Source organism: Grammomys surdaster, unplaced genomic scaffold, assembly GCF_004785775.1.
Source record: "Grammomys surdaster isolate TR1022 unplaced genomic scaffold, NIH_TR_1.0 126546, whole genome shotgun sequence".
Classification (NCBI taxonomy): Eukaryota; Metazoa; Chordata; class Mammalia; order Rodentia; family Muridae; genus Grammomys; species Grammomys surdaster.
In genome coordinates, this window is record NW_021621338.1 from 5,818,255 (window position 1) to 5,840,654 (window position 22,400).

General features: G+C 39.7%; 1 long non-coding RNA gene across 1 annotated transcript in view; it reads right to left on the reverse strand.

Annotated features, from left to right (window-relative positions):
* Positions 1-18,472, reverse strand: part of LOC114614937 — a 49,955-nt gene extending 31,483 nt beyond the window's left edge. Inside the window, exon 1 of the long non-coding RNA XR_003710411.1 lies at positions 18,379-18,472. This is a non-coding gene — a long non-coding RNA (uncharacterized LOC114614937). The remainder of the gene's footprint in view (positions 1-18,378) is intronic.
* Positions 18,473-22,400: the final 3,928 nt, after the last annotated feature.

A 22,400-nucleotide genomic window follows, 5' to 3' on the forward strand; every position in this document is an offset into this window, starting at 1 on the left:
CTTTCAGCTCCTTCAGTCTTCACTCTAACTCCTCTATTGAGAACCCCATGATCAGTTCAATGGCTAGTTGTGAGCATCTGCCTCTGAATATGTCTGACTCTTGAAGGCCTCTGAGGAGATATCCATATCAGGCTCTTATCAGCATGCACTTCCTGTCTTCCACATCAGCATCTACCTTTGGTGATTGCACATGGGATAGATACTCAGGTGGGGTGGTCTTGAGACGGCCCCTCCTTCAGTTTCTGTCCCTCACTTTGTCTCCATATTTGCTCCCTTGAGTATTTTGTTGCTCCTTCTAAGAAGGACCGAATCACCCTCACTTGGTCTTCCTTCTTTATGGACTTCATGTGGCCTGTGAGTTGCATCTTGGGCATTTCAAGGTTCTAGGCTAATATCCAATAATCAGTGAGTGAATGCCATGTGTCTTCTTTTGTGATTGGCTTACCTCACTCAGGATGATAATTTCTAGTTCCATCCATTTACCAAGGAACCTCTCGAATTCATTGTTTTTAATAGCTGTGTAATACTCCATTGTGTAAATATACCACATTTTTTGAATCCATTCCTCAGTTGAAGGACATCTGGGTTCTTTCCAGCTCCTGGCTATTATAAATAAGGCTGCTATGAACATAGATGAGCATATGTCCTTGTTATATGTTCGAGCATCTTCTGGGTATATGCCTAGGAGTGGTATAGCTGGATCCTCGGGTAATGCTATGTCCAATTTTCTGAGGAACCGCCAGACTGATTTCCAAAGTGGTTGCACCATCTTGCAGTCCCACCAACAATGGAGGAGTGTTCCTCTTTCCCCACACCCTCGCCAGCATCTACTATCACCTGAGTTTTTAATCTTAGCCATTCTGACTGGTGTGAGATGGAATCTCAGGGTTGTTTTGATTTGCATTTCCCTGATGACTAAGGATGCTGAACATTTCTTTAGATGCTTCTTGGCCATTCGAGTTTCTTCCGTTGAAAATTCTTTGTTAAGCTCTATACCCCATTTTTTAATAGGGTAATTTGGTTGTCTGGAGTCTAATTTCTTGAGTTCTTTGTATATATTGGATATTAGCCCTCTATCAGATGAAGGATTGGTAAAGATCTTTTCCCAATTTGTTGGTTGTCGTTTTGTCCTATTGACAGTGTCCTTTGCCTTACAGAAACTTTGCAATTTTATGAAGTCCCATTTGTCAATTCTCGATCTTAGAGCATATGCCATTGGAGTTCTGTTCAGGAACTTTTCCCCTGTGCCCAAGTATTCGAGGCTTTTCCCCACCTTCTCTTCTATTAGTTTCAGTGTATCTGGTTTTATGTGGAGGTCCTTTATCCACATAGACTTGAGCTTTGTACAAGGAGATAAGAATGGATCAATTTTCATTCTTCTACATGTTGTCTTCCAGTTGAACCAGCACCATTTGTTGAAAATGCTGTCCTTTTTTCCACTGGACAGTTTTAGCTCCTTTGTCAAAGATCAAGTGACCATAGGAGTGTGGGTTCATTTCTGGGTCTTCAATTCTATTCCATTGATCTTCCTGCCTGTCTCTGTACCAATACCAGGTAGTTTTTATCACTATTGCTCTGTAGTACAGCTTGAGGTCAGGGATGGTAATTCCTCCAGAAGTTCTTTTATTGTTGAGAATAGTTTTCGCTATCCTGCGTTTTTTGTTATTCCATATGAATTTGAGAATTTCCTTTTCTAACTCTGTGAAGAATTGAGTTGGGATTTTAATGGGGATTGCATTGAATCTGTAGATTGCTTTTGGCAAGATGGCCATTTTTATTATATTAATCCTGCCAATCCATGAGCATGGGAGATCTTTCCATCTTCTGAGATCTTCTTCAATTTCTTTCTTCAGAGACTTGAAGTTCTTGTCATACAGGTCTTTCCCTTGCTTGGTTAGATTCACACCAAGGTATTTTATATTATTTGCAACTATTGTGAAGTGTGTCATTTCCCTAATTTCTTTTTCAGTCTGTTTATCTTTCATGTAGAGGAAGGCTACTGATTTGTTTGAGTTGATTTTATAACCAGCCACTTTGCTGAAGTTGTTTATCAGGTTTAGGAGTTCTCTGGTTGAAGTTTGGGGGTCACTTAAGTATACTATCATATCATCTGCAAATAGCGATATTTTGACTTCTTCCTTTCCTATTTGTATCCCTTTGACTTCAGGGGAGTGATCTTAACATTCAAAGAAGTGTGTGAATGTCATCATTGCATCTTTTAGGGTTCCACTGAGCTTCTATGTTCTAATTTGTAAATTATAAGATGTTATCTACCTCTCGAGTACTCCAAGTTTTAACCAATAAAATGTCAACCAATCTTAAAATGAACTAGGTAATTATCGATTTTACTTCGCTTATGTTCTGGTCATAGGTAACATTGCCTCCCTCTTTGCTGGCTAGAGAATGAGGAAGTAATGATATGATCCATCCAGATTCAATTCACTTGAGTGGCAACTGTCATGTTTTGCAAATGTGACAAGGGACACCCAAAGAAAGACACAAAATTGAATAGTATTCTCTAGGCTGTGTAACATCAGTCAATGTTTCAATTACAAGTAGGTACTGGCCTCAGTATTTACTTTGATCATAATGATCATTAAGGTGAACTTGGTTTTACTGTCATCTCCAAAATCATTTTGAATCCTTGTTAGATTCTTATATTTCTGTGGGCTTTCATTTGTACAAATGAGATACATTTTTTTCTGCCTACTGTGTTGGTTAATTTTAGTTGCCAACTTGGTTAGATTTAGAAAAAGTTAAGAGCCATGCCTCTAGACTGACCTGTAAGAGTAATTCACTAATGTATGAGCTGAGGGGAAGAGCCTTTCCAAGAAAAAACACCACTTTCTAATGAATGCCCTAATAAAAAGAGATCCCAGGCAAAAGGAGTGTTGCTTTGGTAAGCTAACCTTCACATCTTGCTGGTGAGGGCATCTACTCTGCAGCTGCTGCCTCTATTGCTGTCATTCTTAACTGACATTAGAAGCTAGCTTCTTTGACCTTCTTACATGAGTTGAAAACAACTAGCAGCTCTTCAGAAATCCTTTGGCATTTACTGTCAGCCTGGGATTATTGTGGGAACCAGCCTTGAAGATGGACTTACTACCCAGTTGGTTCACAACATACCAACTCCTATTGTTGAGCTACTCAGCTTGTATCATGAACGTCAATCTAATAAGTTCATTTTGTAATTTATATTCATTCAATCAATTTTGTTCCTTTTCAGAGCCTTGACTAGTACTAATTTTATTGCTAGGAACAATTATGGCTATTTAGTGAACGTGATGTTATCTAGACCTAGTTCTCAAGCTCAATGAAACCTACTATTATTAAAGACTCTTCTGGTAGAATGGGGAGTACTGGTAATTTGTAGTGTGAAATGGTTAAAGAACTGTGCAGGATAAATGCATTTGAAACTCCTGATTCACCTCAAAGGTGAGGTTCAAAGAATTTAGTGACTCTATAAATAAAACTTTTAACCATGTGTAGAAAAGCAAAGAATATGCTCGTCAACTCTAGCATCTCTGAATATATTAACAACCACTCAAACAAAACAAAACAAAACAAAACAAACAAACAAACAAACAAACAAGAATGAGTTCAGAGAAGTAATTTCCCAGATGGAAACAACTTAACAATTTCTAAGTATGTCTTGGGAGGAAATCTCTCCAGCAGCCTGAGGGCTCAAGGTACCAAATCCAAACCCAAGCATCTATCTTGTGATTGGCTTATTTATAGCACAAGTTTAAAGTCCCAACCTTGAAAAGTGCCAGAAGCTACAGAAAGTGCATTAATAATAAAACAGTGAGATTTTGAAAGTTGATATGTGTGAGAGGAGCCTGATGAGGTTGAGGGAATTAAACTCTCAGAATCTGATGACCCACCTTTAGCAAGGGGTGCATCCCTACCCCAAGCCCCTGATGTACTGCCATCTTTGCCCTTGCCTGAGAGAACTAATGCTACACTGTTTGTGGACCAGGCAATGGTCCTTCCTGGAAGGAGATGTCTAGCAAAACAAGGCTGACAGACTTCATTTCCTACCTATCTTTGCCTCTAGAGCTATAGCCAGACTCAAGGTTAAGAAGACCCTTGTAGGTGAGGCAGAAAGTGTGACCTATGGGGTTCTTATACCCCAAAAGAACTAAATGGATTATTTTATTTATACAAGCATAAGTCTGAGGAATGTATAGGAATGGATTTTAAGGTTGTGGGTTATAGTAGAAGGAGTCTACATCTAAATCAGGGTAAGTTTATTGATATGGGCCCATAGAGAAGAGATTCTGGGTTTAAGGTTGCAACTCACACAGTTAAAGATGTATCAATAATTTATTTGATTGCCTTTCTGAAGTATGGATCAAAAGGTGGCCTACTGTGAATGAGCTGGAGATGTCTGGTTTTCCTTGGCTTAATGATGATGAAGGGATTCAAAGACTCAGGGAAATGAGAATGCTGGATTGCATTTGTCATGTAAAACCCAATCCTCCACAGGAAAGGGTCTGAACAGAACTGATTTAACTAAGAGTGTGAAATTTTCAGCTAGAAAAGTCCCAGAATGCTTCAAGCAGAGCTTAATGAGCCATGATGGTGGGGGGTTGAAAGACAAGAGTTATCAGTTATGAGATGGACAATTTTTGGAGTGAGCCTGACAATGTGGTTCTTAAGCCTTTGGAATTGGCTTGTGTGAAGAATGTGGATAGATCTCTTCAAATGCACAAAAAATGTAAGGATACTCATCTTATAAATGTGCATACAGAGAAAGTCATCCTTAACAAAAGAGGACTCCAGTAACCAAGGAGATAGGATGTCTGCTCTGGTGATAGTATGGTCTGTTCCTCTGGTAGTCTGACTTCTCATTTACCTGTGGAGCAAGATGCCCTTGAATGTCTAAACCTCTGCTTTCTGAAAATCACGGTAAAAAATCAGTAAGATTTACGAAACAGCACTACTGAGGACGAGAACTGGATAAAGGCAGCATAGATGAAATTATAATCTGTTATTTACTTTTTGGAGGTTTTTACTGAATGGAGCTGGCTGCCCTCTTCCTGGGTCCCTTCAGAACAGACCTGAGTCTTAGATGCCCTACAAAGAGTTGTGTTGTCCCAAGCAGGAAATCTCTTACTCTCTCTCCAACAAGTAAAATGTTCATAACTTTCTGAAGAATTTCACATTTTTTTATTTTACAGAAAGGGAAAGTTTATATAAGGCTGGACACAGGGAAGGATTAGGCAATTGGTTGGATAGGAAGAACAAAAGCTAGATAAATTCCAAGGCCTTTTGAGGTTGGAGAAAAATCTGAAAGATGTTAGTCTGAAGCAGAGGCAGGGAAACTGAAAAATAAGAATCTCTGAAGGCCATTTTAGAGTAATACTCTAACAATTCATTTATACTACCACGAGATGCTACATTCAGCTACCTGCCCATTACCAGGAAGTGGAGAAAGAAAGTCTCCTTCACTTGTTATTTATTAAATCTTATTCCCTATGGTGATTTCCAGTTTTTCCTGCATGTGTGTGTGTTTGTGTGTGTGTATGTGTGTGTGTGTGTGTGTGTCTAAAGTAGTATGCTCATTACAGTGAATTCCAAGCACCCTGAAGCATGTGCAGTTAGAAGAACACATCGCTTCTCCTTCTACTTTTTACTTTCAGTCTTCACCTCTCCCTCCTTTTAGGAACTATCACAATAAAAGAGCCCATGTCCTATTATCTGGGCACTGGAAGCAGCTATGACATCCTGAAAACTTGCAAGAATTCTGTAAGATTTTTCACTTTCACAGTCAGAATCCACATTTCTGCTAAACCCCTGGGCATTCATCTGCTGTGAAGGTTAAAAGATGTCCTATGTTGATGAAGTCTCGATTGCTGTGATCTGTGTTATAAAAATGTGTGTGTGTGTGTGTGTGTGTGTGTGTGTGTGTGTGTGTATGTGTATGTAGAAGCAACAAAAAATGTCTACTAGCAGGGAACAAATAATAAATCATGTTGCAGTCACAAGGTGGAACGCAAGGCAGTGTGACTCTTTTTTTTCTATATTGCTCGTTTGTCATCCCACCAATGCTCTGGGGCCTTCCTTTTTATTACAGCAGACCTACCAACATTGCTTTATTAAATGGAAGGAGATCTATAATAAATATATTATCTAACAATGCTTATGTTTTTGGCATAGAAGCACCTGGGTTTAATTTTTTAATATATCTTTGGTAAAATATATACTATACAATCATACATAATAAATTCCAGGCTTCATGAATCCTAAAGTCAAACAAATTAACTTTCAGCTTGGTATATACCTCTTTTGAGCCTCTCCCTCCTCCTTAGTTGATGAAGTATAATGTGGGCTTACTAAGACTCAGCTCAAGAAAGACATACTTGCTCCTAACTGCCAGGATGAGGAATAAACCAAAGTGATCCGTGTAGGAGGGGAGCCTGCTACCTTATCCTTCCTTCAGTTGTTGCTCCTGGAGCTCCTTTGGATCTAGCTGTTTCTAAGCAGTCTGTGTTCTGTCTGTCTGTCCTTAACCACTGAGCTCTTCCTGCTGTGGCTGAACCTTGTCTGGGCCAGGTGATATTGGCACAGTAAATATTCTTTACTCACACTTAGGGTCCACAGGCTTCTTTCAATGGCTTAGTTGTTCCTCACATATGTTTACTGTGTCCGAGAGGCTGAGTTAGAAAGAGCTACAAGCTTAAGGACATGTAGGCCTGTGGTGCTGTATTTATAGATCAAAGTCCTCTCAGAGAAGACAACCCCCAGAGAGGACGTCCTTTAAGCCAGTGGAGCTTCATATAAAGCTTTGGCCAGGTTCTGCCCCCTGAGACATGGATCCAGTTGAGCTACAATGGAAGACATCTCAAAATGATTTCCTTTTATCATCACAGTGACCAGAGAGCAGTGTAATAGAGAACAGCAGGACTTAGAAGCCTGGATGAGCATCTAGAGCTCTTGCCACAAAGGCCCTTTGCTAGCTCACAACTGCCCTTTTTTGTAAGTGAGACCTGAAGTCAAACATTGGGATGCCGCCGAAGTCTAATAGAGTCCTTAGGAAGGGATTGCATTTGTTGGAATTCAGAAGCATGAATGACAGACAGCATGTCTTAGGGACTGGCCTGATCTGGATTCTCTATTCAGAGCACAACCCAAGACCCATGAAACACTCCTGATGGGAGAGATGCAGGAAGCTGTAGTATTGAATACTTTTTCTTAAAATGTGAAGTTAATGGGGCTGCTTGACTAATAAAATGCATCTAATTTGATCTATAGCTTGCCATTTGCGTTGTTAGAGTGAATTTTAAAGTAGATACAGTAAACAACAAAGAAACATACCAAGATCATTCTAGGAAAGGCAATTTTTTTGTAACCTGAATAATTTTTCATTTTGTTATAGAATTCATATACCAGTAGAAGGTGCCATTGTTGGATGGTAGAGATATATGAATGGATGATTTTGGATGGGATCTCTGAGCCCTGGATGTGGATTACTAAACCATTTACAATTCATTACTATATTGTAAAGATTCATATCCCTTCCATTTTTATCACATCTTGAGGCCAAGAATTTTTTAAGGGTCATTTAGCTTTCAGAAAACTATGAATTATGTTGAAGGCATTGTTCTTTCTGTGACTTTAATGTGCTCATTTATAGAGAAGTTACAGGAAAATACTTTTGCTTAAGCCCTGAATCTGAACCCCATACAATCCCGGACATAAAGTAACTTGTCATTAATGACCTGTTGGATTCTCCATGTTCATTGTTGATTAAACAAGCATTTTCTTAATCCATGAATAGCATCCAGGGTTTAAAAAACGTTTGCTGTTTTTAGAATAATGAGACTCAAGCTTTTCAAACTCAGGTACTGAAGCATCCAGAACAATTGTAGATTGTGTGAAATTCTTGACTCCATCATTAGAGGGTAGACAGGATTTCACCTGGCTAGTGTTACACAGAGAAAATGAAGTTTGTTGGTTCTGATTCTAATGAGAATGAAATAAAATGTTGACCCAGTGTGCTTTTTGATGTCTTTTGAGAGCTATCTAAAATGAAAACAGCTAATGATGAATGTAATTTAATTGCCATGAGACAAAAGTTGCCCAAAAATAATTGCAAAGGATATAAATATATGACTTTTATAACAAGCAACTAAATCCTACTTTTTATCTTTCAGTTTTATCTCTTTCAAAGTCAAACATGAGACACATGAAGTTTTGCCTTGGATGGAGTTGAGGTGTGGAGTGACTTGATTTTAATCTTATTTCAGCATCCTTGTATACCCTGATTCCAAGCAACTACGATACAGTTCCTTGGTTACTGCTATATGGAACTCTGTAATTTCATCCTACAGATAGCATAATCTTGAAAGCATTAAAGAGAACATTGATGAGAAGAGGATGACAGAATAACATTCATTAGGAAGTTAGCCCACAACAGGACTATGAATTAGGCCTTACATTTTGCATAAGTATTTTCTAAGGTAATTTTGTTTATGATAAGCACTTCAATCTGAACATATATTATAGAAATCATTTTGTCCATTATAAGTTTATGGAGACAAATCATTTCACTTCCATTAACTTGTAACTACTTGGAAAGTGAACAGGTCTAGAAATACATATATTGATCCTCAAGCCTCCCACTGCACATGGGCAGTACTTCTCAGGGAATGTTTCTGTGTGCAAACTCCCTCTTTTTCATGTGTTCCTCTATCCCGGTGCTGTTGATGCACTTAAAGAAAGTGCATACTCTTTCACTTTTAAAGATCCAAGGTCAAGCAAGTCAATAGACTCTACTTAAAAGGACACCAAATCTTTATTGAGTTTCTACTAATTAACACTGAAAAAAATGATTAATAAACGCTCAGATGTAGGATTAATGAAGATTTGTAAGTTATCCTTTTGGAAGAATTTTACCTTGAGTAAGAACGTGTAATTCTTTGAAATTGTCTGTGACATGAAAGCAAACTGAAAGTCATCAAAGAAAGAAATCTGTCAATAATACTGTCCAGATAGAGCCTGGGAAGTGAGAAAAGTTAAATGTGCTCCCAGGTCAAAGACCAACTTCAACAAAAGAAAACAGAAATTGTGACCCCAAGTCTGTAGGCAAGCCCCCAAACCAGTTCTCCAAAAGCCAACTGCCAGCTGATTAGCCTGTAGGGGGCAGAGAGGACACTCTCTCCACACAGGGAGTTTTGATTTTCAGTCCCAAATTTCCCCTGTATTATCTATCTGATGTCAGTGAAGGAGGCAATTGGAATTTGTTTCTACTCTCCAAAAATGGGGTAGATCATCAAAGAGCAGTTCATCCCCCTTATCCATGGATTTCATATTTTACCACCTGCAAGCGTACTAAAACCAGCAGAGAGATGGTTAGGGCTGGAGAGATGGGTCAGCAGTTAAGAGAGCTTGCTGCTTTTGCAGAGGTCCTAGGTTTGGTTCCCAGCACCCACAGCTGTGTAGAACTCTGGTTGTGGGGTTTCAGTTTTCTTTTCTAGCTTCTGTGGACAACTGCATGCACATGGTGCACTGATACATGGGACATTCACACATACAGAAAATACCTGTAAAATTCGTGTGTGATTCCCAAATTAATGCTCGCCCATATCCCAGTGATTACTTGTGGGTATTTCAATGTACAGAGCTAGGGAAATTTCATTCTCTATGACGCCATACTCCCAGGTGACACAGAGCCAAGAGCAACAACCTGTATTTTGTCCTGACTCCTTTTTTTTTTCAGCTCTCATGATGTCAACACATGTCTGCCCTGAAGTATACTTAATGATTTTCTCATTTTCGTGATTTTTAAAAGGTAAGATAGCAAAGCACCGAAGCACTGTCTAAATGTCCTAAGCACAACATGGTTCCAATGAAGAATATATGTATGCTGATTAAACTTTGTTCAGTCATTAGTTATTGTATCGGGGACATTTGGCTCAAGGTTAATGAATAAATAATACATTGAATAAGATATCGAAAACCAGAAATCTGTCTAAAGCAAACTCATGTATTGACTGATAAAGAGGTCGTCACTGGGTACTCATGTACCTAGTACTGTATATAGCTGTTTGCTCTTTGAGTGAATGTTACAGTGCATAGCTGTGAACGAGGAACATCAGCTGCATAGGAAGAATCTGTTGTCTTTGCACTTAAGCCTGTATTCAGCACTGCAACCCCTTACATCCTCCTTGGTGCCTCTAGGTGTCATGAAATGAACTTGGCTTTGCTCCATTTTCTCAACCTCTGTCTGTCCCAACACTGTCCTCAAGATTGCCTCATAGAGTAGAGAGGATTATGCTTTATACAATAGAAGAAAATATATTGTAGGTGCAGTTCCTGTGCTCCTGTTCCCAAAATAATGACTCTGAGACTTAATTATTTATGAATAAATGCTGAGGTCATAAGCTTTGGCTCATTCCCTAACTAGCTTATAACTTATATAACCCATTTATTCTATTCTATGTGTGCCACGTGGCTGGTTACCTTTCCTCAGTTTTGTGTGTCCATTTCCACTGAGTCCAGGTGGCAAAATCTCCACTCTTGACTCTTTCACAGAATTTCTATCTCTATCTTTGCCATATGTCCCACCTTCTATTTCCTGTTTCTCTTAATAGGTCACAAGCTTTTTATTGACAGGTGATGCTTCCACACAGTGCCAAAGAGATTTTGTCTATAATTCTCTCATTAAGTACAGAATGTCTCTCTGCTAGGGAGTGGATGATTTGAAGCTTTGTTAAGAGTATAGACATGTAAATATCAACTCACAATTGAGTGTGGCATGTGCTGTGATGGATTATGGGCTAAACATAGTGACAAGGCAGGGGATGAATAATGACAGAAGTGAGGATAGTGTCAGGAATGCTTGCAATAGGATGTGACACTTGGCTTTGGCTTTAATGCAAGTGATGGTGTTTACCATGGAAAGATGTAAAAATAATTTTCAGATATTGAAGGTTTTCAGATCTTCAGGTTACTTGTGTTTTGTGTTTATTTCTTGTATAGAAAACATTCTAAAACCTGCCTAAACATTTCTATGGTATTATTCTGGTTACCCGGTCCTTACAATATGGCCTCAGCTTCTCCTGCTTCATCTCTAGAGTCCTCTTTTTCCTCTGGTCCACCTTTTCTTCTTATTGCCTTACACTCTTCTCTCTAGCCACTACGACTATCTCACCTTCACTTACACTCTTGTGTCTTTGCACATGAAATTCTTTCAGCTAGCTAAGCGTGACACCATGGGCCAGCCAGCAACAACATTCCTCCGTGGTTTCTGCTTCAGGTTCCTTCCTGAGTTCCTTCAATGATGGACTATAACTTGTAAGATGAAATAACTCTTTTGTTCCCCCCCCCCCCACTAAATTACTTCTGGTCAGACTATTTCATCATAGTAAGAGAAATCAAATAAGAATTCAGGTATTCTCATGCTCTCCAAGTAGCTGTGGAACCTAATGTATAGGATCATATAGGTTGGCAAAAGGCAGGTGCAACAGGTATGATAAGAAATAACCTGACATAGAATAGGGGGAAGTGGGGCTCAGCATGTAAAAGCACGTGCTGTGTAAGCATGATGACTACTTGAAGTTTAGATCCCAGACCTAATGTAAAAAGCCATTCAGGCATAGTAGCTACCTTTAACCCCAGTACTTGGAAGGTAGAGACAGGGATCCCATGGAGCAAGGTGGCTAGCTAGCTAGATGGAATTAGTAAGCTCTGGGTTCACACAAAAGCTCTGCCTTAATAAATAAAATGCAGAGACATTCAGTAAGATACTTAATGACAAGATTGAGCATCCATTTTCATGTGTACACAGGTATCTGAACATAGATGCGACCACACACACATGAATATACATGCGTGGATGACATACTCACACAAAATATTGTAAAAATAAAATAGCATGGTAGAACCAGAGAATAGAGAGCAGGCCTATAACTGACAGGAGTTAAGATCTCAGGATTTTAAGAATTAATATTCAAGTAATGTAAGAGCTGATGATAACTTCAAGTTATCTAGCACAGGCACTTGGAGATGGAGAGTGGCTGGCACATTAAAAACAGTCAGTGCAAGAAGAAAGGTGTGTTGGGTTTGAGCTGTTCACAGCCCACATCAGTGGCTGTCTAGATATAGAGAAACTTCGGCCATTTCACAGCTTAGTGTCTGGGTTGACCTCCTTTCAGGTCATGCAGATGTAAAGGGAGCAGCAGAAACCTGGATGAATGAATCCAGTCATAAGATACAATGGACACATCCTACCTTATCTTCAATAATAGATAATTGCTTTGTTGTTCAGTTGAAGTTAATTTCATGTCCCCCCTTTTCTGATTCTGCCACATAATAGGTGCAATTATATCTCACACACAGGGTAATATAATTAAATATCATCTTTTGTAATGGTGCATTTTCAGAGAGTCTTCCCAGGCAGCTGATTTAGGTACTTGTCAGGCTTATCTCACAACTGACAAATGTTTTCTTCTTGTAGCTTTAATATAACAGGGTATCTGCCTCTGAATGGGAGCATTTCCAGATAGTCTGGGCAAACGGTCCGTTTATTGCATCTGACAGCTTTATTGCTTTATCAGTTATCTGCTCAGGGAGGATTTTATTATATGTAAAATACTGACATAAATTATGGGGAGGAGAATTGATTTTTGTTACATAACTTTGATTCATTTTTCATTGTTTGTATGTGCCAGGTTTGATATTGCTTATTTTTGTCCTGGCACATTTGTCTAAAGTTATTTCCCTGGTCCAACAAATACTAGTATTAAGTTCCCAATTGTTTTATTCTTGTGACTGCTCACCACTTATACTGTCATAGGTTTGTGTAGTTAGTGAATGAAATATTGTTGTATGTACTTGTCTAAATAAAGTGTAGGGCTAATATGATTGCATAAATTAACTTGAAGTAGTTTTCTAGAAATCTCCATTCGCAATTAAGAGCCAACTTTGTTGCTGGAGACTGAGTAGAGAAGCCAGAGGGGAGTCCGGCTGGGGAAAGGCAGGTTACTTGCAGGGGTATGCAGTTCCCAGGGATTTGGCCAGGCTGGGAGTCATTCTCAGGGACTGACTGTTTAGGCCAGGATCCAGAAGACACAGTTGGGTTAATGACAAGCAGGCCTAGGCCTAGGAAGACTGTTGATAGACAAGCTCACACCAGTGGACACCGAGCATGATGAGCTGGCAACAGATTTCATTAACTCAGCTCTAGGAAGTGGCAGCAGCCTGCCCAGATACTTTATGCTTTTGAGGTTTCTCACTTTATGCTTCCAAGTTTTTCTGCTCTAACTATCAGGGGCTTGTCTTGGCTTCTTAGAGCACCCCCCCTGCACCAAAGGATGGTCTGAAGTTCTCAGAAGTTATATTTTCAATTATATTTTTTTCCTTCCCACCTTTTAGTCAATGACAGAAAGGACCAGCAATGCTATTGCTGAGGTCCTTAATTGAGATCAGACAAGGTATGCTTTACACTTCTACAGTTCTCAATGACATCAGGCTGTGGCCAGACTTTGTCTAAAATTATACCTTTCCTCAGTCTTCCTCTCTCTCCATCCTGTTTCCTGAACTCCCGTTCTCCTAGGAGCAGTTCCTGAATGAATTGCTTCCATTCAGATCCTGAGCTCTGCCGAGTCTGCTGTCCTATGAGAGCCAATCAACCAACCGACAAGGTAATCACCTTTACATCAATGATAATAACTAACCTGGTAACAAGTCACCTTGACGGATCATTGCCATTTTCCAGGCATAGTATTATTGTTTTTATATAATTTTATTAAGTTGTTTTACTTGTTTAATTATTTTGAGTCCAATAGGACAGATGTTATTATCATTATTTCTATTTGATAGTTGAAAAAATTGAGTTTGGTACTATTAAGCAATTCATCCCAAATCCTTTGGCTAAGTAGTAGGAAGTAGGTCCTCAGAGAGGAGTCATCAGGATCTTTCTGGCACATTCTATGTTGACTCATACTCTTTAGGATTTCTAATATTCTATAGCACACCTTAGCCAGAATGTCTGGCCCTGGGATTATTCCTGTGGGGTGACAGAGATTTGTCTACCAAATAGGTGAACTCTTCAGATGAAAAGATAAAAGCCGGTCATTCCAGTGTTCCTAGTCAGTGGTCTTAAAAATTAGTCTTGCGATGATTGGGAAGCTTCATAAGTTCTGCAGGGTTTGAACAAGAGAAAGCAATGAGAATGTTGTTTGGTGTCTAGTGCACGCACCACCTTCAGGTGAGTGGACTGACCACACTGAATGTGCAAATATATTCAGATGACCATCATGGGTACCTGGAAAGTGAGGGAAAAGGCAGATTCTGAGAAGGGTATGGGTCCAAACCTTGTGCTTCAACCAGAACTGACTTCTGTAGGTGGTCAGGTCAGGATATCCATAGTACTACTGCATCCATTAGTCAAAAACCATTTCCCCCTTTTTAATCTGTGTGCATATGCTCACATGTGTGTTCACATGTATGTGGGTGCATGAGCATGTCTGTATGCCTGGCAGAGGTTAGCATGAGTTGTGTTCCTCAATCACTCTCTCCCTTCTTTTTGTAAAAACAGTCTCTTGATGAACCTAGAGATCATTGATTTGGGGGCACTGGCTGACTAGGAAGCTCCAGAGATTTCTTGTCTCTGCCCCCCACCAAGACTGGGATGACAGATACACATCACTATACCTGAATTTTTGCATGAGTGCTAAGAGTCTGAACTCAAGCTTTCATGCCTACACGACAAGCACCTTATTGACTATACCCCACAGCCCTGAAAGCTTTTTCAACATGCAAAAAAGGTTAAGATGTTCTATATCAGGTAGAAAGAAAATATATTGAATTAAAAAGTCTTAACCATTTAGTAGAAAATTTCAAGATGTTTTTGTATCCAGCAGAATCTTATTATGTCCAAGAATGCTGGGCTGAGTCATAAGGACCGGTTTCTAGTCTAACTTTTCCAGAATTATTTTTTAACCTACAGAAAGTTATTTTTTGTACTCTCCAAGATCTTGATTCCAATGTTTCTCATCTGTGAGACCAAGTTAACTGGTCATATATTGTTTTTGTTTCTTTAAAGGATGGCTCTTTTACTGCCTCTCCCTTCTTTCCCTTATGAGATCTTATATGATTGGATAGTAATAGGTCTGAGGCAGTTCCATCGGTAAGATTTTATTAGTATGTGTGGAATATTTTGTAAATTCTTTCAAGTCATGCATTAAGATGTAACGTAATAGCATAACAGTGCAGCAGGCACTTTTCTTATGAGTACAACACAAAGAATGACCTCATAACTGAACAGCCACACACCTGTCCAGCATCCAGATCAAGCAGTAGAGCGTGGTTGTGTCCTAGAAACACTCTGTGCCCTTTCCAGTGGGTAATCTCCTCATCAACAGTAACTGCTATTCCAGCTTCCAGAAACACAGTTTAGGAATAGCTATTTTTATACCCAATGCAAATGTAGGTAGACTCACACGTGCCCCTCCATGTCAGACTTCTCAGTACTATTTCTGAAAATCATTCACACTGTTGTGTATAATCATTGTCTGCTCACTCTCTTTGCTATGTAATTCCACTGTGTGGCTGGGCTTATCTGCTTTGTTGTAGAGGATCATTGGCTGGCTGTTTGGTTTGCTATTAATTCTTTTATGTGTTATCATAAATGTGGCTCTGAACATTCTTATTTGGCTGAATACATGTGAGCATTTCTGATGCGTACATGCTTAACACAGAGAAGGCTGAGTCCTAATTTGTGCTTGAATTCAACTTTTGCCAACACGGCAAAATAGCATTCCAATGTGGTTTCATAGGAATATCTTATGTTAATCCACAAAAGAAGCATAGAAAAGTTGAGGGCATATTAGAGCATTTCTCATTTGATGAGCTAGCAGGTGTGGACCAGCATCGTTAGTACATATTAAGCTCAACTGAGTACCAGATAAAAAATTAGGGGCTCTGGGAAAACAAGTGGATCAGCCAGGATGGGAGCTGGAGAGAAAGTCAGTGTTCATCGGTAACAAGAGAATAAAGCTGTACATGTAGAAGGCCATCATCTAACTTGCTGGACACCCTGGAATGTGGACTACAGAATACGAACACGTGGGTTGCTTTTTGTGTGGTTTCTGCTGTGTGGATCATGAAGTGAGTAATATGCAGACGAAGCCAAGCCCAGTAACTGAGGAGACTCTGGTTACAGAGGGTCTCCAGCTACTCCTGTGGATTACGAATTTGTGTGTGCTACAGAATAGCTGACCAGGGCCCTTCCCTGTTTTGGAAAGGAGTATTACCCAGTGCTGCCTAAGGAGCATGTCAAACGCAAGCCTGGGCGTGGCAGGGAAGAAGGTGATTCAGATTCCCAATCACACAGTAAGAATCAAGAGTTGGCTGTAATCCATTCAGTCGGAGACACAGAGATGTGGTTTAAGAAATAATTTGTAATAAGGAGCAGATAAAGCCAGTGTGGTTGTAATTGGTCAAGAATGCTCCTTCTGACTTGAACATTTACAAGAGACTAGGATGGCTGTGAGTTAGCCCAATGACAGGATTATTGTAGGTCCACTTCCCAGGGGCCCACCCAATGCAGCCGAAAAGGAGTGCGTGGTGCTGGGAGTGGGTGCAGCCTACATGGCCTAAGACAGGGCTCTCACCCTCCTTTCACCCACATCAGAGTCCCTTGACGTTGCCCATCGTCGACAGCCTAAAGCCTTCGACCATCGATGTGACTCGTCTCACATCAGTGTTTTGGGGTTGTGAACTTGTCTAAGACCCCCCATAATTAGACATCCAAATTCAAAACTCACATAGTTGGGATTGAACATAAGACGCCTTCTCTAACTAAACAGAGAAGGGGGAGATGCCAGAAGCCAGGACCCTCGCCCTTACCCTTACCCCCTACCTTTCCCCACCTGCACAATGTCCTCTGAAGCTTGGCAACTGCAAGATCCTGCTTAGCAACTGCAGATAGACTCAAAGCAGAGTACCATGTCTTCTTAAGAATAGCAGGGAGACCATAACTCAAGCAGTGTACCATATCTTCTGAAGAACTGCAGGTAGATCATAATTCAAGGCAGTGTACCATATAGACCATGACATGTTTCAAGGCACAGGCCAAGAAGATTTTGTACTTTTCCACCACCTGGACCCTCTTACCCCCTCCCCTTGTAAAACATGCTATAAAAAAGCATTTCATGTTCAAAAAAAAAAAGAAATTAAAAAAAAAAAGAATGCTCCTTCTGGATTTCCCTCTTGCCGTAATTGCCTTTACTTAACATTGTTAAACACGTGGGTTGCTTTTTGTGTGATTTCTGCTGTGTGGATCATGAAGTGAGTAATATGCAGACGAAGCCAAGCCCAGTAACTGAGGAGACTCTGGTTACAGAAGGTCTCCATGCACTCCAGCTACTCCTGTGGATTACGATTTGGAAGGTAAGAAACACAAGGGTGGAGAGTGACTAAATATTACCAACCAGCTTAATCTGGACAGGAAAGAAAGGGAGACCCACAAATAGCACTTGGTGGGCTCTTTCCTTCACATATTTCTGTTTAATTTACATTTGACATTTTCACAGGTGGCTTAGGGTTTCTATTGCTGGGATGAAATACCATAACTAAGAGGAAGTTAGAGTTTGTTCAACTTCCACTTCCACAGCACTATTTATCAATGAAGACAATCAGGACAAGAACTCCAAGAGGGCAGGAATATGGAGGCAAGAGCTGATGCAGAAGTCATGGAGGGGTGCTGCTTATGGGCTTGCTTCCTCTGGCTTGCTTAGCCTGCCTTTTTATAAAACCCAGGACTACCAGCCCAGGGATGTTACCACTCATAATGGGCTGAGAAAATGCCCTACAGCTGCATCTCACAGAAGCAATTTCTCAACTGAGGATCCTTCCTCTTTGATGACTCTAGCATGGGTTAAACTGGTACCAAACCAGCTCGTACACTAGGGCATAGCTACATATTCTTGGTTTGTGCTTCACTTTGATTTTCTGGTAAATTCAATATTGATGACTGTATGCTTATCAGCAATAGGATGTTACATAGGCGGGTGCTATGTATTTATCTATAAAAAGAAAATAGTTCAAAGAAAGTAATTCAATAAGGTGTTCAGTGGGTGAGAAGTTATCTGAGAATTTCAGGGTGTTATTACTGAAAAAGGACAGTGTAGTGGGGAGTTTGGGCTACTCTGCTTTATGCTCCCAGCGTGTTGTGCCTCCAGCCACCCACCCAGTAGCTCACTGAGCTCACTGGATGCACAAATGAAACACACACACACACACACACACACACACACACACACACCACAAGCTCATTTTTACTGTGCCATATAGCTCAGTGGTTGGGCACTTCTCATCCTCTGCCTGCTACACTAGGCCCAATCGGGGAAGTCGCCAGCGGCCACTTACCTGAAATCTCACATAGCTGGTTGGCTCTATGTCCTGCAGCTCCTATGTCCATCTGTCTCCTACTGCTTCACAGTGACCTGTGTCTCCTTTTACCCAGGTCCCAGCCAACACAAATCTAAAGGTCCTACCCCATCTCCCTTTGCCAAGTCACTGGCTGCTGGCATCTTTATTGATCAATCAAATACCAATCGGGGACAAGGACTTTCAGTGTTTGGACACACAGGTTTATGATTAAATCAAAGAATTAGAATCAATCCCCAACACGGCAGATACAATTGACCAGTCTATTCCTTGGTCCTGACCCTGCCTCCAAACTGAACAATGGTCTTTTAATTCTGTTTTCAGCATTGAGTTCAGAGATAAGGCAAATCTTGGTCTCATAAAGAATGTACATCCCTTTGATCTTGTCCTCTATACATGGTAGTCTATTGGGTACTCATCCTGGTAAAGGAGAATAGTGAAGGCTGGTGTTCTTTGTCTTGGATTCCAGTTATTTCCCATTTTCTTAATGTGAATATGATCCTTTTCTAAAGCACTTTTAAATAATTGTCTCTATTAGGGCAGGTTTAGAGAGAATTCTCATATGCTAGATCATTGACACAACATCTCCAACTGTCAATATCCCACACAAGAATTGGGGATATGACCTGGACATTTTTATTACCCCAAACTACAGTTAGCACCAGTGGTTCTGCTAGACATTGTGTATCTTTTGGAGTTTGATAAGTTATGTTTTAACATAACATTTTAACATTGACATTTCTCTAATGTTATATAGAATAGTTTCATTGTCCTAAAAATTTCTGTTCCCACCTAGTCTTCATCTATCCATTTATTCTTTTGTTTTCCCTCTGATCTGACAGTACCTGATTTTTCTTCTGTCTTTATAGGGTCTTTTCCAGAATGCCATACAACGAGAGAATCTTACAGTATTCATACTTTTCAAACACTTCTCTTACTTAGTAACATCTACTCAAGGCTCCTCCATGCCCTTTTCTGGCTTGGTAGCTTATTTTGTTCTAGCACAGCTATTTCATTGTTTGTATGTACTGCAGTTTGTCCACTCAAACTTCTTAAACACATTTTTTGGTTGCTTACAAGTTTTGGCAATTGTGAACAAAGCTGTTACAAGCATCTATATACTTTGGTGTGTTGCAGGATATTTGATCACACTGAGAACCCTGAGATTGTATTATTTACTAGAAAAACCTGTTTCTAGTCATGGCTCGGCTCAGCCCTAGCACATACCTTTAGTCCAAAAGCCTTCTGTTCATTGTAAAAAAGATTAAATAAAATAAAGTCAATCATAGGTCAAGGGGCAGAGCAAGCAAGTAGTTGACATGGAGTGAACATAGGGAAAAAAAAAACAAAGATTAAAAGAAAGTTAGGAGGACTGATAAAGAGATATACAGGAAGTAGAGGGGACATTCAGTTGAAGCTTTTTGAGATGGGGTGGAGAAGATGAGCTTCCTTTTGGGAGGTTAGCTGAGAAGGAAGGTCAGCTGGCTGCTTCCCCTGCCTCTCTGAGTAGTCAGGCTTTCACCTCAGCATCTGATTCCCAAATCTTTATTGGCAAAATCAAACATTTGAGATTTTGTTAAAAATCAACATTTGTGTTTTGAGAACCTCACAAATTGTTTTCCTAACCTGGTCACCACTTTGCATTTCCACAAGCAACTGGACGCTTCTGTTGTCCATGTCTTCCCTATCCAGAATGTACTACTGCTAGTGTTTTTGGCTTTGGGGTACTCTAGGAGATATATAGTAGTTTCTCACTATTACCTTAGCTTTTATTATCCTGATGAAATAAGACATGGAATTGATGTAGTACATATCCTTTGTGGATTTGTCTGTTCAGATATTTTGTCATTTTTAAAAATAGATTTATTTGTATTCTTTTGCTGACTTTTAAGAGACTTTTGCATATTTTGAAGAATAATTGGTTTCCAGATATGTACTCAATTGTCTTATTTTATTGATCTATTAGCACTTTCAATGATTGTCACACTTGATCTTTCATGCTACAGTTAACTATTTTAACACACACACACAAACATGGAGAGAAAGGAGTGTTCTACATGGGGACTCCATTTCCTGCCTGATTGTCCTGCCTAGAACCTCTTGTACAAGGTTGACAGGAACTGATGAGAGCAGGTTAAGGAATAGAGAGAGAACTGAGTGTTCGCACCAACTCCTGTCTTCTTTGCATTCAGCCTGGGAGCTCAGCCTATGGAATGGTGCTACTCACACTTAGGATGGGTCTTCTCAACTCAGTTAACCCAGTCTAGAATCACCCTCACAGATATCTTGAGTAGTGTGTCTCCTAGGTGATTCTAGAGCCAATAAAATTGATAATCAATGTGAACATCACAGTTGGGGGGGTGTCTTACCATGTAGCCCAGGTGGCTTTGAATTTACAATCAGCCTGCCACAACATTCCTTCTATGTGTTGTTATTACAGGCATATGCCAGCACACCAGACAAAGAGTGCTTTTAATGATAAATATTTCATTTTTTACAATGTCCTTTTTTTTTTTTGAATCCTAACAAAACCACTTTTTATGGTCGGCTTTTGTTTGTAAATATGACGAGTTGCATTAACTTACTTTAGAATGCTAATAGAATCTTTAGTTTCAGAATAAATTCTTCTTTATCACTATGTATCATCCTCTTTGATCATTTATTACTTGTATGTATACTCTTTCTTTGCTTAGAACAGTTGCATTGTGTTTATCAGTGTTAACCAATATAATGGAGTTTTTGTTTGTTTTGCTTTGCTTTCTATTTCAGGTCTTTGGTTTTGATGTCAAGGTAATATCATTCATCGTGTGAGTTTGGAATCATCGCCTTCTGTGTATGTGCAGAATTGGCATTATAGCCTCATCAAAGGTTTAATAAAATTCTAGCAATGACTTCTGGGCCTAAGAGTTTCTACATGAAAAACATAATCTGTTTAGAAATATAGTCTGTTAAAAGCAATTGGCTGGAGAACTGCTGCTTACATTTTTTGAGAGCTATGGTTCTAAATGAATTAGCTGACTCAAAAACTGTCAAATGCATCATCAGGAAGTACTCTAGAATAGTCACACCACTATCATCATCGTGATTAAGAAAACATATTATGATATAGCTAGTTGGACTCAAATCACCATTCTCTGGTGTCTGCTGCTCCAGGACTAAAATTACAGGCATGCATTACACACACACACACACACACACACACACACACACACACACACACACACTCATTATCCTTTTACTGTCTCTGGAGTCTCTAGAGACAGTTACATGCCCTCTTCCAGGGATCTTTATATCTTTGTATAGAGGCTAGATGTTACCCTCAAGTGCCATTCTTTAGGAGCTATCCACCTTTGCTGTTGTTATTGTAATTGTGTTTTTAATTGCTTGTTTTTGTTCTGTTTTCTTTTGTTTTTGAGATAAGATTTTCCACTGTCCCAGAGCTGACCAACTAGTCTAGACTGGCTGTCAATGAACTCCGGAGAACAACCCTTGCTTCCTCAGGATGGGGATTACAAACATACTCCCATGTTCATTTTGGTTTTTAACCTGAATCTTGGGCATCACACTGAGGAACATGCTTACTTTGTTTGTGGAACTGTCTCCTAACCCCTTTAAACTGTTTGAAAAGACAAATTAATGGAGCATTGATACATCATTGTTAGAAGAAGGATAATATGACAATAGTTTTCAACTCAGAGTTTGATTGTGCCCTTGATGTTCTAGTATGTTTCTTTCTTCCCCATGATTAGTTCAAGTAGCTGTCTATCAGTGTGTTGATATTCTCACAATATCGCCTTTAGTTTCCATAATTTTCTCTACTAGTTTCTATTTGAGGCTGTGCCCTTCTATTTACGATTACTTTGGAGCTTTATTTCCACCACTCTCACTTTTCTCCCTCCTTCCCTCTCTCCTTCCTTCCCTTCCTCCCTCCCTCCCTCCCTTCCTCCCTCCCTCTCTCATCTTCTTTGTCTTTACACTATTATTGTCTCAAGTCCTTTTTT